We start from the raw sequence: 12924 nt of genomic DNA, 5'->3' as shown, positions 1-12924 counted from the left end.
CTGAACCAAATTACATTGAAAATCAGATGGGAATGCATTAAGGATGAAGTGATTGCTTGAGACAAAGTGTTGCCTGTTAGAGGTGGTCCTGAGTGAAGTTTTCAGTGTCCATCTGTGTATATGCAATGTATGTCATATTATGTTTACAGAGCACCTTTAGTGAAAAATTCAATGCATTGGCTGTACTAATATTGCTATGTGCATTCCTTCTATTTAGTTTTCATATTTTGCAAGTGACATTAAAAATTCTTGCCCAGAGACGTTTGTTTGGACATCTATCCACTGGATTCCATGGGAAAGGCTAATAGTTACTTAACTTATTCACAGAGCTCCTGGAAGACAGTACTGTGGCAAAATATGAACCTCCAGGGCTGTAGCCTTTCAAAATAGGAAAAGAAAACTGCATTAGATTAAGAAACTGATGACCTGTGAGAGACACTAGAGCAGTTTGTTTCCCAAGTTGTAGAACAAGTGTCCAGGCATTGTGCAGGGGTTCAGGTGCCCACCTGGACAGATGAGAGCAAGGACTTGAACTTGTGTCACCTTTGTCATGCAGTGACAAGCTCTCCCCTCTCTCTGCCCAAAGTCCAGTTAAAGCCATCCTCAGGAAACTTTTGCACTTTGACAAAGTTTCTTTAGGCAAAAATGTTTGACTTGGTCCTAGTTGTGTGGGGCCACACAAGCCCAGAAGCTCTGAAGAAGATACTGTGCAGTTAATTTCCATAACATTCAGTACGCAAAGATTACATTTTCTAAATAAATCAGAAGTGAGAGAAAGAAAGTACTATCTTTACCTAGGTCTCTGAGGTATAGAGATTAAGCGATTTACCCAAATCTTGAGAAGTTTGGGGTAGAGCTGAAAATCTGAACCCACATCTGCTACTTCCAACGTTGCACTTCAGATCTGCTCCCAGTGGCAATCTGCCAGCGTCCCAACACTGATTTGGGCCAACATGGTTAAAGGTCTGTGGCAATTGTATACCTTGAGTGATGGGGGATTTGGCTGTAACCATTGCTCTGAGCCTAGCTGGCTCCCAAGCTGCCTGCTCCCTTAATCCCCAGCTGTGAAGCAGAAGAGGGCTGGGGTCTCGGGGCTGCTTTGTGCAATTCCCAGTTGCCCAGGCAGTGAGTAACTGCTGGAATATCAAGGCACTGATGGAGTGCACATAAAATTATTTCTTAAACTGTTGTCTGAGGGAAAAGGTTTATGCAGGCAAGGTCTTGAAGCTCAGAAGTTTTCACTAGAGTGGAAGATGATTTGGCTGCTATCTGATCTTCACTGGAGGGATTTTTATGCCACCAGAACAGCACAAAAATCATCAGTGGAGCAGTAGATCTTGGCTGTTTCTTTACAGTTACCCTTCTACTTCGGTGGGTAAACTTGGTTGTTCACCAACATTTGTTTTGCTGTAAAACAGATAAACAGATTCTGTTTGTGGAATACTTTTATTGTTATTATTATTGAGACTTTTACTCTGGCCTGGTTCCATTTATGAGGAAAGCCTGGTGGAGCAAAACCAGCCTGGCAGGGTAAAGGGGTCTTGAGCAAGCTCCTGTGCTGAAGCTAAATTCTTGGCTCTTATTCAAGAGCCAAGTGTGAAATGTTAGATTGCCTAAGGTGTGATAAACTAGCCTCTTTTTCCTTTTCTAGTAACTATAGCATTTTTCTCCACTGTGGTATTTCACAAGATCTATTTCCCTGTCCATTTACGAAATCTGATGTGGGTAACCAAATTACCTGAGTTCATTAATCTTCTACAGCTTCTTATAGATCAGCATTGGCCAATAAACTGCAAACATCATTCTGACTAGAGACAGTGGGAAAAAGAAAGTCTCTTCAAAAGCTTTGATAGATTTAACTTATTTTTTTTTCAACCAAAAAAAGAAAATTCAGAGAGCTGCTACTTTCCTGGAAAGCCTGTAAGTTTTACTGGAAAAATCCCAAGCCAAAGCATTTCAATAGGAAATGTACATATTTCAGTTTGGGTTTTCTCTCCTACCTCCCCCATTCTCAAGTTGCTAGACTCAAATTGTTCTTTTATATATATCTAAAAATGGAGTTTCCTATCAATGGGATGCTGTTAGCTTCTATGCAAGCATTCTTAGATGCATTAGATGTGGATTTCTAGAGCTCATATTAGCTATCTCAGGGTAGAAAAGAGATCAATTAACACTGTCATATAAATTTGGAGCAGTTCTGACCTCCCTCTCTTCTTCTCCTCATCAACAGTTATAAGCCTTTTCTCTTCTAAATACAAGTGTTTTTAAAGTGTGCTTAATAAAGCTATTTTTATTCCCTGGTCTTTTCTCGAGGTTTGATGCTGAATGAAAAATGGGCAGCTCACTAGGAACAGTACATTGTAATGGTTGCTTTGCTGCAGAGGGATTTGTGAATTTTATGCTTGTGGTTACTTGGTTTTAACAAAGTTGGTCTCTCTGGGACGAGTGTTTGTAGAGTAAGCATAATGGGCACTTGTGACACAAGGAGAATTTATGACAAGAGTGAGAACCTGCTTATGGTTCTTGTAATAGTCTACAAGGACGTATACCGTGACCTGCCTTTGAAATCACATCAGATGTGGACTCAACTCTAAAATACACAGCTTACAGTTATGATACCTTCTACTTCTTCCCTATGACATTACAGGGGAGAGAGAGAGGTGTATCTTGTCTTCTGAGCATTAATTTAACATTACAGCCTGTACATCCAGGAGTAGTTGGCTACTTCCCAAGCTCTTTATGTGGGATGGAAATAGTTCCTTCTTGCTAACTTGAGTCTATGATCAGAGAAAAGGAGACACTAAATAAGAAGCCTTGTTAAGGTACTAGCTAAGTTATTAAGGACAACTAGATAATCACTCCAGCACTGACTAGATAATCACTCCAGCAAAAGTTATCTGGTGACTCCAATTTCCTTCTTCTGTGATCTTAATATGCAGATTTTCCTTCTATTTCTCATTCCTGTCCACAAGATCATTGCCTGTTAATCATGAAATAATGGCTGTGTATTCCCTGCAATTCTTCACTCTTGGAAAAAGTGTTGCTATGTGGAAAGTTTCCAAAGCTTTAATTTCCTCAAGGATTGCCAAAATATAACTTAATAAGAAAACAGATATATAACAATATTTTGGTTTCCCTTTCAATTTATTTCTTTGTTGTTGTTGTTTTTAATTCCAGAATTTTTAGTCCTGAGTTTCTCAACACATGTAGAAATAATTGCCAAAATGCAAATTTGCCAGATTAGAATGAGAGCAGCATAAATTCAGCGGCAGACCACAGTGATCCACAGCAATCTGTGGACTAGCTCATAAGGATCTTGAAAGCCATGGAGAAAACTTAAGTTTATAATCAATAGGCTTGTGTTTGCTACATAATGCATAATGCTGCAAATCAGAAAGATTATCTCCGCCTCCCCCCCCCCCCAAAAAAAAAAAACCCTCCAAAACCACTGGAGTTTATTCTGTGCTTGAACACAGGAGTGAGGTCAACCTTTAAACAACCCTTTCACCAAATTTTCTATGATTCAGTGCTGCATGATGCTTTGTAATGGAAAATGCCTGGCTCTTGAAAAGACCCTAAATTCGGTTTCATTTTAAAGAACATTTCTTGTGTATTACTCTTATGTTTTCACTTGTTACAAAGTATTTACTAAAGAAGATTTCCTGAACACCTCAAACTTTTCCTAAAAATTTTGAACATTATAAAAAATAACTTTTAAGAATTTTAGGTTTGAAATAAATGTGCCAAGCCTCAGTTTGTGAAAAGACAAAGGAAAGTATATTTCACATATATGCTATCCGAGCTGTTTGAGGTGATGGTTCTGGCATATCTTACGGCAAACCCATAAAACATGGTAATAGATCACTTTTGTTGCTGGTTTTAAATTAATTTTTAAAAAAAGAGAAGAAGGAAAAAAATTAAAAAAAAAAAAACAACAAACAAGCTAGAATAAATACTTAATCTTCTCGCTTCCTGTAGCGCCGTATATTTAAACCATCATTAGTTGTATTCAACTGGGTCTTTTCCAATATCACTCACAGAACATGGAAAGTCTCCAACTGACTTCACTAAATTTTGGCTTGAGGCCTGATACCGAGAAGTGGACTGAGCGTCTGCCTGAGCACTGCTCAGCAGTGCTTGAGAAGAGGCAGCCTGAACTTCAATCAGTGCTGTGTCTAATGTCCCATCTATAGTCATGGCATGAGAAGCTGATTTACTAAGGGGACAAGTCATATCCTTGGCTGGGTTCTGTGATATTTGTTGATTTTCAGCCTCTTTCCTCTTTGCAAGGACTGTTTGCTGAATGTGGTGTTTTAGGGCCATACAAACCTTCAGATCCTGCATTCTTGAACACACGGGAAACTTTACCGTTAATGGAGCCAAGCACCTACCGAGTCCTGGTGTATAGGGCGAGCACTGATTTATAAGGATGATAACTGTATGGTGCATGGAAAGGTCTGCTCAAGTCAAACTTTGTAGTAGAAGCGATCTAAGGATAATTGTTTTTATAGCCATCCTTACAAAGATTTTAGGGCCTTTAAACTTTTATTTGCTTAAACATAACAAAAGTTCAGTTCAGATGTAGGCATAGCTGTTTATTTTACAAGGCAGTTATAGGTGGATTTTGCTGCTGGTCAGGTTTGTAAAAAACACGTACTTTACTGAAGGGAGGTAAAAATCATTCCAGGATCTCTGACAACCTTAGCTATTGTATTGAACAGAATAGTTTTTTCTTGTTGGATTGTCCTATTGTGTGTTTGTTCCTGTTAGCACAATAATAGAAAGAAAAGGTTTTATGCAGCTTTATTATGAATGGGAGCCGATTCATAAATTCTGTTGGAACTGAAAAGAACTTCATAGAAAATCCTTTAAAAATTTTTTTTGGTTTATTCAGTCATAAAAAAAAAGGAAATCAAATTATGAAATATGCAGACAGTTTTAAGTCTTGGTGAATGACTGTCCAAAACTTTGGAATTTGGATTTCATTTTGTTAAACTTCCAAAATCTGTTGGATGACTGGAGACTTCCAGTGCTATGATGAAGCTGCAAATCTGTTCCAGTTGTACTTTCATGTGGACAACTTGCATGAAATATATGAAAAACTATAATTCCAAAGTCAGTTAAATATCTTAACTAAATCTAAGGAAAACCAATGCATTTGGCTAGTTTGAACAGTGGAGCACTCCCCAAGTATATTTCAATGGAGAATCAGGTAGGAAAGAGTTAACAAGTAAAATTTGAGTCCTCTTTGCAGAGTGGTTACTGCCTTAGATTATATGTGGCAAAACAATTAGAAGTCAGTAGTATAGAACAGATTTCTGTGTCCTCCAAAAGATGAATAGGTTCATTTCCAATAAATGATGTGAAAGAAGTTGAGCCCTCAGCTTGTTATTCATGTTACCTGTGGTCTTGCATGTTTAAACACTTCTGCTTTGGTTAGCAGCAATACAGATTCTACCACTATTTACAGCCCTTCATTTGCAGTTCTGTGATACAGCAAGCAACCTTTAATACAGTCCTTATTTATTCATATATTTATTTACTTATCCCTACGCCATCCCCTGTCATACTCCTGAACCTTTGTGGAGAGAGGCAAACGCTTCACCAAAAGGAAAACTGTTTTTACCCCTTAGCTTTTCTTTGGAAGGAGATAAAAATGAAATCTAATTGGAGGAAAGTTCTATTGAAAGGGTGAGGAGAACAGAAAAAGATTCAATTATATTGTTTGGATCAAGATATTAGTATGTGAGATCCGGTTTCACATAGACTTCAAAAACAAACAAAGACAACTCCTTTTGAGCCTCTGGCAATGTGACTGGCTCCATAAGATCAGAGCTCAAATTTACATGGATCTGTATTAGTTCAGGTATGAAGAGTTTCATTTTGCTGATCTTTTGAAGCAAATTCCACATAGCAGCACAAGAAAGGGCTGCCACATCGGATTTGACACCCTCCAACTGTGCCTTATGCCAATGTTTTCGTGGGTTCCTTCCTTACAAAATAGCTCTTTGCCAGTTTTCTGAGGACTCCATCCTTTCTTTCTTTCTCTTTTTTTTTTTTTTTTTTTTTTTGTCCCTGTTTGAGAATGGTTTAGTTTGGGATTGTTAAAGTATGTATAGAAAAAGCCATGAAGTAGAGGGAAAGGAAGAGCTGGCTTGCAAACCCCCTCTATTTTAGCTGAAAAAAAAACCCTATTGGAAAGTGATCTGTTGTTTTCTTTCAGTCTGTAAACAGTTCTTACTCTGTGTGCATTTATTAGCACAACATGGATATAATTATTAGCTTTTCAATTTCTAAGATCTGCACATGTAAAGTAAAATAAACCAAACCTTGCTCAGCTCCTGGCTTACATCCCTTCTTAGGCTCTCCTCAGCTGTGCTCTTGTGTTAACTACCTCCTTTCCCCCGTTGTTTCAAGCTTCTTTGCAGTGGCTTCAAGCTTCCTACCCTCTGGGCATGAGACAGCTCAGAGACATGTGGCTGCGTGGTCAGGACCTGTATGGGAATACTCTCTTCCCTAAAGAAAAGTAGAAACTCTGGCTGGATATAAAAATTCCCATAGAGCTCTATGTATGGATCAAGCTATGGCAGCACAAGAACGTGGCAGAAGGCAGCCAAAGCAAAGGCAAACTGCCCAGTGCAGCCCTCGATGCCTCTGACTGTGTTGCTGCCAACCAGCTCCTCGACCCCAGTGTACAGTCCTTGCAGTGGTGCCGCTCACGTGTTCACTTACTCTGCGGATCGTGTGCAAGCAACCAAAATGTGACCCGATGTAACCAGCACGTTCAATTACTGTTAAAATAACACAGCTAAGGCAACACAGAGCGCTCTCTATATTGCTCAAAAGCTGCTCTGAGCAAATGGTAGTAACTGACAGCTCCTATATTATGCTGTATATGGGCCGTACCAGCCTCTTTCAACCTTATCTTTTGAAAGATGGATAATATTCATAGTTACTCCCTGAATTTTGCAACTTTGACAAAGAAGTAGTATTTAATGTGCAGGCACGATGCACTGCACCAGGATCAGTAGTTTTCATACTCTGTTTTTCAGATGCTCCTGCCACACAAGTCTCCCCTCAGTAGGTGGGAAGTGGTTTGTGATCTAAGGTTTTCAAAGAGAAACAAGCAGGGTGACTTCATGGCATTTGATACAGGCTGTTCCTACCCCCCAGAAATGGTTGGTAAAATAGCCACACTTGTGATGAACATCTTGATTTATAGGTGAACGCTTAGCGATTTAAAGTTTGGAAGGGGCGAGGTGGGTTGCACACATGTTGGTTCTTAGGTCTTTGTTTGCGAGGCTGTGAAGTTGGACTCAATTTAGAAATTCTCTGCAAATTTTAGAAATAACATTTCTGTGAAAATGTAACACAAAATCTGGTGGCATATGGTTGTATTTAGGTGACTAATACTCACTTGGGGCCACCTTCTTAATTTACTGCTGGCTTCACCATTCATGAGTAATGCATCCACTCCTAGCTCATGCCAATAAAGCTTTATGCCACCACATATATAATATTTCACTACATGTATTGCCTTCTCCATTGCTATGGCATTTATGTAGTTTGTGTTAACAAATAATCACCAAAATGAATAGCACAGTAAAATTATATAGGCTGCAATTAGCTTTAACAATTAAAAAGCCTAAAAGGAGACTTTGTAAGGCCAAGACTCCAAAGATGACATTATCTCAAGGATTTCATTTGCAGATCGCAGTAATAGGATGTAAATACACCCTGAAATGCAAAGAGTTTTTCTACAAGAAATGCTTTAAAAACAAGGTGATGATTTTTTTTCCCTTCTTTAAGAAGGGGTATTTGATTAGTTGGATCATAGCAAAATATTTACTTTTCTCTCTGTTAAGTCATGGATCTTGCCAATGTCATATTTACTATAAATCATCCTAGGTTCTGGATAGCGGCATAAACAATGCCATGAAACACTCCAGTGCCTCCTTTTCCCCACACCCTGGATTTGGTTGTTTTCAACAAAAACTTCTCCAGGCTGTTTTATGTGACTTGTACATATGGGAGAGTCTCATCTGCCCCTGAGATTTGGTTGTCAAATTTTTTACAGATGATGTAAACTGGCACATCATCATGCTCCTGGGATGGGGATGAAGGCAAAAATAGTTTTTGTTGTTGTCGTGTTTGATTTTAAATTTTTTTCCAAGTCAATACTGGGGAGATGAGTGTTCTCCAGAATGTAAACTGGAGAATCAGATTCAAGACCAAGAAATGGGAAGTGGTAGCTATTTTTAGTGAGAGCAGGTTCATGAGTGGAAGAAGAGGAGATTAAAGATAACAAAGAGAAGAAACTTACCTGTCCCCAATTTGCAGTGTGCTCTTGCCCTGGCTCCATCCATTCACCCTATGTAAGTGTCATTTATGATGGGGTCACAGAGTTATTCTTTCAGTTGTCTGGAAGCTGTAGGTCACATGAAGAACATCTCTTAAGGATCTGACAAAATATTTTAGACACAAGACATCATTTTTTAATTCTTCAAAAGACAAGTTAAATGTATTCATTGCATAAGAAATCTATAATTTAACAGCAGCTGTGCAGCAGCCTTTCCATGCTATAGTGCAGTCTACTATATTGATGATTTCAAATATTTATACCATCATCCCACATTCATGAAAAATATTTAAATTAAACATGCATAGGAACAGATGCCATTCTGTTCTGGCAAGAAAACCTAGTCATAAACTTCTGCTTATGAAATGTTATTTCACTTGACCCCTATCGGTAGGAACTCATGAAAATTAAACTGGGAAAGGAGAAATATTGTATGTAAGCTCTTCTCTCAGTGAAACCTTTGAGTGGGTATGTGAAGACAAGATGCTTCCATTAATAGCAGAGCAGTTTGATTTGATAAGGTGAAGCAGTGAAGCTCACTGCTTTAATTTCTAATGCAAGAGTCAGTGCCCAGTTAAAAGTTTCTTTTCACCTGCAGAAGGTACTTGTTAAAGAAGCTTTCTAGACCAAATCACAAGTTATTTATTTAGTGGTTAGTGTTCCTATTAATTGTTATAGATGATCTAAAGTAACTATATTTAGTCTTGTACTAAAATGCACAACTTTACTTTTGTTCTTGCTATACTAAAAAAATCCAGAGAGATACTCTTTCTTTCTAATTAGAACTAGTGCGATGTTATGAAATAGGGAAAAGGGAAAGGAAATGTCATGTAAAGATTGCAGGCTAAGGATGTCATCAGCCCCAGTCTATTCATGTTAAGCATTTACATCTCTCTGCATGTAGTCCATATAGACTACATATGCATTTGACTGGCATATTTGTAGCAAGGTCTGAACAAACAATTGATTCTGTCTATTGTATCTAATCTATCTTGGCATTTATACAATTCTTTGAATCCTGTTATCTGATGGAAGTTAGAAAAATAAGCGGGTGATTTCATGGTTCTCTCCACTTCTAATAGATCCTGTTTGAGATGTTAGTTTTGGATTTTCTTCTTCTTTTGGCCTCGCATTCTAACGGTGTTAACAGATTTTATTGCGTATGTCCTCCCTTCCCCCTCACCAGCTGATGTAAAAAATTGTGGGACTTAATGACGCTACAATAGTTATAAAGTATGTTATTTGTCATCTTACTCCTTCTGTTTTCATTTGCAAAAGTTCTGGGGAAAGAGGAGTTTTGGATTTATATACTAGCTCTGCTTTTCCATCTGATACTGTCCTGGGAATCAGAGCCGGACTGATAGAAAGGTTTTATCATTCCAGGGCTTGAAACGATCTCACGATACTGAGCAGTGACAATGAACAATATTGTAAAAATCGTCACACATTATACCAGTCCAGAGCACAAACAGGGTTCTGTGGCTTAAATGAGAGTCTCATGAGAAAAGGACTCTTTTGCTTGGGAAGGGAGGTCTGTTAGCCCTATTGGGAGGCAGCTGTGGGCAGCTCAGTACTGCAAGGTTTTGGCCAAAATCACTGAGAGAAAAGTTGTATTAGGAATAAGTGTTGTACAAATGACTATACGTGCTTGAGAGCAGGAGGTGTAGTAGATTCCCCAGTTAACAGAAACTCAAATAAGTTACAAGATCTTGCAACTTATGAATAAAGCTCAGCCTGCTAGTTGGGTACAGCAGAATTTTGGCTTATTCTGGTGACTATACAGTACAGTTTCTAGTAGCTTTTCCCTCCTTTTTCATTAATATTATGCTAGATAAATTATATTTAGATTGGCAAGAATCACAAGATTTCAAGGTTAGGAAGCCATCAGATCCCCTCTACACAGTGTCTTCTGTGGAATGGCAAAAGACAGAAGGTGCAAGAGCTGACTGGTGATGTGACAAGAGGATACAAACACTGTTCCTTTAATGGCCTCTTTACTTGCCTTTAAACTGGGCAAGTTGGAAGTAACAGCCGTGCACAGCAAACGAAGATGCATGACCTGGCCTATGCAAACAAATTCTAACCCAACTCCCACTGTGTCTTTACTTATCCGCTCTTTTGTCCCTGTCCTCAAAAGTCAGTGCAAAAAAATTAAAAATGATTCTTTGCTTCATTGTTTGAGAGTGGAAGATTTGCCAAGTGATTAAGAAATGGAAACAAGAATTAATAGACTTGGGTTTAAATCTTAGCTCACCCACTGAATTCTGGCATAAGGCTTTTTTACAAGTTGATTGACTCTGATTTTTTTCAGAAATAGGTACATGTTTACCTGCTGTCTGGGACCTGAGAGGGAAGGAAATCTATTCTTGATAGCAAAGACTCAGTAAGGAGAGATCAAATTCCTCAGATAGACATATTTACTTTATAGTGATAGCCTACTTAAGAATTTAAAATTTGTTTGAGTATTTGTGATGTCCTTTTATTTACAGTATGTTTTTAGAATAGGCAATATAAAAACTCTGGAACTGTGTTATTTTCCTTTTCACATCATCTTTTCCTCTGCCACTTATTTTGAAAGTTGCCAGGTTGTTACAAAAGAAAAATGAAAGGTCGGTCCACTAATGCCAGTACTGTTCTCGGGCATTTTGGGGACAAAACAATCAGTGATTAAAGAACTTAATAACAACAATAAATAAAAAATCAAAGAAAGACCCTATTTTCTGTGCATTACCCTTGAATAATTTTTTTGCACATCTTCACTCTGTTGTTTGGATATAACGACTCTGATGAATCATTAGTGTAAATTCTTTACATTTAAGTAGTAAGTAGATCAATTGGACTGAATATCTATAGAAAGTCCTGGACCGGTAGTCTTAAAAGCCTATAAACCTCTGTTTACATATAGTTTACACACAATACAGTTAGAGCACAGGCAATGCAGCAATCCTCTCATCAGAAAATACCGTGGTTAAGGGAACGGGTTGCTTGGGCTCTTGGTCCGGCCGTGAGCTCTCCAAAAAGTGTCAGAAGGGTGACTTGCTAAAGGCCTCTGAATGATGGACAGGACCTGCTCTGGGACCCTCCAAAGTACTTGTAAGCAAAGCAGTCGTGGGAAAATGCTATTAAGATGCAGATAGTATGTTCATAGCTATTTGCATCAATGGAAATTAATAAGCTATCATAACTGTTAAGGGTGAGTAGACTGGCTGAAAATGTGCCCTCAGCCATAGCAGTGGCAATCTACGATAATTGCATTGGTTATGACAGAGTTGTTACAGGTTTCACGAAAAGTAACTGAGGAAAGAATTGGCTTTATCTCTGGTCTTTTGATAAGTGGTATTTTACTAATATAATGTGTACACACCAATATCCTGTGAAATTCCTGCACGTCACCAGCGGTTTTTATTCATGCCCATTAAAATGCATTACAGTGTGGAGGTTGCTGAAATGTAAATTAAAGGCTACGGCGCTTGTAGTTTAACAGCTGCCATGTAGATTGACAGCCTTTGTGCGCCCAGCTGGCAGTGTCAGGTTAGTGGGTCTCTAGTCACAACATTAATCAGCTTTATTAGTGCCACTAATACCAATTTGTAAGCAGACTGCAAGGATCAGACGGCCCAGCTGTCAGGCACTGCACATAGATTATTACAGGATTTCTTTTTATTGTTTAAGATTGGAATTATAATTTAATTAGGGAATTTAACTATTTTTTACACCCGCTGAAAACTAGCAAAGATTTAATAATAATAAAAAAACCCGTTAACTTCTTTACCCCCCCATTCTATCATCTTTTCTACTCCCCGTTCCCCATCCTCCTCCCTGCCTCCACGCCAGCGAGCACGGGAGAGAAAATGAATTCGCTTCACAAAACCTGTTGTAGCGTATCACTTGCTGAGATGAAGAACTTCTTACACTGCAGCAACAGCTCATATTGTGCTAGTCAGGATTTCCAACTGATTTCAACAGATTTTCCTTACCGCGTTGATGTGATATACCCAGTGCATTGGAGGACCAAGGAATACAGAGATCGTGTTTATAATTTACTCAAAAAAAACCTGCTAGCTGCCTGCCTGGTTCCGAGTTTCTTCATGGTAATTAATAATTTTCAGTCAAAATGTGTATGTAAGCTGCACAAATCTGAGGGCTCTTGTAAATTAGGGTCATGTTGTACAGTAAATTCTGATTCAAGAAAAGCAGAGCAAATTTGAATACACGGACATCTCTTGAATTTTCCTCCTCTTTTTGGTGTGGGACCTCTTGTCCTTATTACATTACACATCAGTTTCAACTCAGTTTTAATTAATGATTTTAAATTAGGCTAAGAGGATATTAGCTTGCAAAGCCTAGCAATGAAGAATGGATGTTGTGGCTCAGACACAACCTTCCAAAATCTCTGCAGCTCACATCTTATAACACTTTCATGTCGGCCATACAGATTACATTTCCTGCAACGCTAAAGCAGCTTTTCTAGTGGGTCAGAAACATGATAGGTTTATCCTTCAGCGTGGCCTGAAAATAAAACTGAGGAGGGAAAAAAATGCCCTAAGCATCTACTTAATGCATTG

Source organism: Numenius arquata, chromosome 3, assembly GCF_964106895.1.
Source record: "Numenius arquata chromosome 3, bNumArq3.hap1.1, whole genome shotgun sequence".
Classification (NCBI taxonomy): Eukaryota; Metazoa; Chordata; class Aves; order Charadriiformes; family Scolopacidae; genus Numenius; species Numenius arquata.
Note: the sequence above shows the minus strand (reverse complement) of the source record.